Source organism: Mesoplodon mirus (assembly GCF_964341445.2).
Source record: "Mesoplodon mirus genome assembly, chromosome: 7".
NCBI lineage: Eukaryota > Metazoa > Chordata > Mammalia > Artiodactyla > Ziphiidae > Mesoplodon > Mesoplodon mirus.
In genome coordinates, this window is record NC_138983.1 from 56,455,593 (window position 1) to 56,460,261 (window position 4,669).

The 4,669-nt window shown below is 39.5% G+C and overlaps 1 pseudogene across 1 annotated transcript; it reads right to left on the bottom strand.

The window, feature by feature from the left end:
* Nucleotides 1-368: 368 nt before the first annotated feature.
* Nucleotides 369-575, bottom strand: LOC309807819 (H/ACA ribonucleoprotein complex subunit 3-like; annotated as a pseudogene). Its single transcript has one exon. The product of its transcript is annotated as an H/ACA ribonucleoprotein complex subunit 3-like (transcript).
* Nucleotides 576-4,669: the final 4,094 nt, after the last annotated feature.

A 4,669-nucleotide genomic window follows, 5' to 3' on the forward strand; every position in this document is an offset into this window, starting at 1 on the left:
TCCTTCAAGACTATAAGGTTTGGGATAGAGAGCAATTAGAAATTACAAGGATAGGAGGGATTTTTAGACCCTGTCCTAATTGGAGTAGGTGGTAATGTTGGTGGGGTCCTATTATGTTTTTTTTCTTCAAATCATTTTAATAACCTGGCACTGATTCAAAGTATAAGAAGATTCAAACGTCTTCCCTTTAAAGGGGATGCTACCATGATTGCCTCACAACAAGCATGATCGAAGGCAATCATGAGACTGGATTCCAAAGAGCAAGGGTCGTAGGAAAGCTCCAAGGCTCACAGATTGAAGAGCTTGGTTTCAGAAAGTCTCTTGAGGGTGAGCAGACAGCAGAAGAGACCTGAAATTTTAAGAGATCCTCAGAGGACGGGGTGCAATTGCTGGGTCACGAGCACCTTAAGGCATGCCTTAATGGTAATTTGGTGTCAAGAGTATTTGTCATCTGGGAGAACTGAGCAGGATGGGCCACGCAGGTCTGTTGTCTCATAGGGTCAAGCTTCTTCAGCGAGTAGATCCGGTCTCCCTGCTCATTGAGATAATACTGGAGAAACATGACCACACCAAAGCCAGAGGGTCCAATTCCGTCTGCCCATATTATGTTGTGCTTTAAAAAAAATATGGAAGTTTTTACTTTTGGAAATTAAAAAAAAAGAATCTGTCCAAAATAGAAGCTGCATTCACTAAGCAGTCAATTCTATAAGTGAAGAAATTGCCAATTTAAGAAAATTTATTTATTTATTTTGGCTGCACCATGTCTTAGCTGCAACATGCGGGATCTTCCTTGCAGCATGCAGGATCTTTAGTTGTGGCACGCAGGCTATTAGTTCTGGCCTGCGAGCTTCTTTAGTTGCAGCATGATGACACTTAATTGCGGCATGCATGTGGGATCTAGTTTCCCGACAAGAGATCGAACCCAGGTCCCCTGCATTGGGAGCATGGAGTCTTACCCACTGGACCACCAGGGAAGTCCCAGAAATTGCCAGTTATAATGTTCTCTCTTTCAAACCTTTCCACAAACCTTCCCACCCCTTGAGCCAATCTTCTATCAGAATTACCTTTAAAAATAAACAGACCAGGGCTTCCCTGGTGGGGCAGTGGTTGAGAGTCCGCCTGCCGATGCAGGGGACACGGGTTCGTGACCCGGTCCGGGAAGATCCCACATGGCCACTGAGCCTGCGCGCCCGGAGCCTATGTTCCGCAGTGGGAGAGGCCACAACAGTGAGAGGCCCGCGTACCGCAAAAAAAATAAAAAATAAAAAAATAAACAGACCTGAAAGAAAAGTGTATCTAAATATGATTTTTGTACCTGCAGAGTATATCTCTTCTAAAGAACATATAAAAGGCATAATAATTATCTCCTTTGCTCCTTCCCAAATTTTCTGCAACTAGGAATTATAGTGAGTATTTTATTCTATCCTCTCTAAAAATCAGACAATTATAGTATGTGTTTTCTAGTTCAGTCTCTCTGTTGAGGATGTGAGATTGCTTGGTTCTAAAGCCTTTGGATTAGGTCGGTCTCACTGCTAAAGAAAGAAACCCTTAGCCAGTCTGTGGGGCTGCAAGATCTGATTTCTTACTAGAGGTTACTCATAATTAGAGTTGCAAGATTTAGCAAACAAAAATAAGGATGCCCAGTTAAATTTGAATATAGAATTTAAAATTCTAATTTAATTTGGCATCCAGTATTTTATCTGGCAACCCAATCTAATTAATACACCAATATTATGCACTCATTATTTCAACTTAATATGTTTTTATTGAACACCCCTAGAGTGAAACACTGGGCTAGGCTTTGTAGGTCAAACCGCAGGTAAAATGTGTGTCCTCAAAGAATTTATAATATTGGAAGATATAAGGCAGAACACTGAAATTACATTTTAGTAAAACACTGGGCTGGGCTTTGTAGGTCAAACCACAGGTAAAATGTGTGTCCTCAAAGAATTTATAATATTGGAAGATATAAGGCAGAACACTGAAATTACATGTAAACAAATGAAAACTACATGTATAATAATGTTACTATATAGAGCTGCCTGTCAGTCTCTCTGTAGTTTGTTTCTTTGAATGTTGAGTATTGGTCCCTTTCAGGTATTTGTATTTGGAAGAACAGAGTCCTTCCCCTGTAGTAAAGCTCTGTCTTGGAATTAGCATGACTTTTGCCTGTTCATTACTACCAAAGCATAAATACCTGGTATTGAACAGGACTGTTCAATATTTTAACTCTATACAGCAAAGTGAAAAATTAGAAAGCTAGACACTTAAATGCTCTTTTTTCATTATAATTTCAAGCTTGCTTTATCTTAATTTGTGATTGATATTTAATCAGTAGTGGTTTGTTATACTTTGAGCTTTTGGGTTTGCCTTCTGTTAAGAATTTAATGACTCTAAGCAAACACTTAAGAAGATGATACTTAAAGGAAGCCTATGACCCCTTTGCAATGGATGAATTGTTTTGCAATGTGAGTAATTTCATTCTCTAATTTATGAGTTTATAAGTAAAATGGGTTAATAGTTCAGATACTAATGTTAAGTTTTCTATCAAATAATACAAAAGGGATGTTATCCCAAGGGGAAAAGAGTAACATCTCTATATAAACATTTTTTTTTTTGCATCTTTCCCTCCAAATGATAACTATTTACTGAGTTCCTTCTCTGTGCAGGCACTATGTTACATGCTTTACAGACATCATTTAATTTAATTCTGATGGAGAAACCAAGGTTAGAGAGGTTGGAGATGTGACCCAATATTTTTTTAGGATATCTGGTGATCTTGTAAACACTAACAACAGAAAGCACAACTGCATGCAACATTTTGCTTAAATGAAGAGTTTTAAAGCACTCAATTTTTAAAAGAGAGATCCGAGTTAAATACAAGAAAAAACTTCCTGATAATGAAGAACTGGAATGGGGAGAGTGGAGAGATTTTCTTCACTATATAGTATACTAAAGGATCAGTTGATGTTTATATGCCTAGAAGCTGATAGAGATGAATAAGCGCTACAGATATTCTCTGAGCTCAGTAATTATGGGAAAAGGACTTTGCCTGGAGACCAGAGAGGGGACTTGTATCCGCTGTGTGTTGTTCCCTTTCCAGCTTCAATCCTATGTCCACCTACTGTGGAAACTTGCATGGCAATTGCTACTTCTAAAACAATAAATAATAATTATCTACCTCTAGCTATTGGATTCTTACTTCAATGAAATATGTGTAAAACTAAACTCACTATCTTCCTACCTTTCTTGACCTTGTATGCCCCACTTCTTTATTTGCTACCTTCTTTTTTCTTTCCTTCTCTTCAGAACAAAGTTTCTTAAATGAGAGTCTTCACTTCTTGCCTCCATTTCTTTTTTTTTTTCCTCCATTTCTTAGTCTCCCATTTCCTCTTAAACCCAAGAGTGGCTTCTCTCCTCCTCTCTCCATTGAAACTTCTTTGACTCAGGACAGTGACCTTTTAAAAAAGGAAAACTTTATTGAAATATAATTTACATATGATAAAGTCACTCATTTTAAGTGGCTTAATTATAATTCAGCGATTTTTATTAAATTTACAACATTGTACAATCATCACCACAATCAAATCTGAAAACATTTCTATTGCCTTGAAAAGAGCCCTGGCCCCATTTGCAGTCACTCACCTTTTGAGAACAGATTCAGTGAATGATTTTCAGTCCACAACTTACCTAACTGCTCTGAATACATTTGGCCCTACTGACCATACCTTTCCTTTTGAAACTTTCTCTTCCCTTCTTTCTAGCCATCACTTTCTCCTGGTTTCTCTCCTAACTTTTTGATAATTCTTCACAGATTACTTTCTCTGCCAAGCTTTATTATTTTTTTAAATATTTATTTATTTATGTATTTGGTTGCACCGGGTCTTACTTGTGGCACGCGGGATCTTCCTTGCCACGTGCGGAATTTTTGTCACGGTATGAGGGATCTGTTTCCCTGACCAGGGATTGAACCCCGGCCCCCTGCATTGAGAGCTCGTAGTCTTAGGCACTGGACCACCCGGGAAGTCCCTGCCTTACTTAAAATTTATTTATTTATTTATTTACTTATTTATTTATATCTGCATTAGGTCTTTGTTGCTGCGTGTGGGCTCTCTCTAGTTGCGGTGAGCGGGGGCTACTCTTCGCTGCGGTGTGCTGGCTTCTCATCGCGGTGGCTTCTCTTGCTGCAGAGCACTGGCTCTAGGCACGCGGGCTTTAGTAGTTGTGGCATGCGGGCTCAATAGTTGTGGCTCCTGGGCTCTACAGCGCAGGCTCAGTAGTTGTGGCCAACGGGCTTAGCTGCTCCACGGCATGTGGGATCTTTCCGGACCAGGGATCGAACCTGTGTCCCCTGCATTGGCAGGTGGATTCTTAACCACTGCGCCACCAGGGAAGTCCCCGTGCCTTACTTTAACTATTTTTGTTCCATCGAGTTCTGTCCTGGCCTTTCAGCCTACACCTACTTAAGTGATTATATTCATCCTCATGGCTACAACTGCCATCTGTAAGCCAATTACTCCAAAATTTCTATTTCCAGCTTAGACTTGTGCCCTGAGCTCCAGTCTGGTATAGTATAGTAAAACTACTTATCATCAACAGTGGTTCTTCTCTTGGGCTCTTGCTATAATAAAATGCAAACAGAAAATTCATCAAATTAGCAGATAAATCC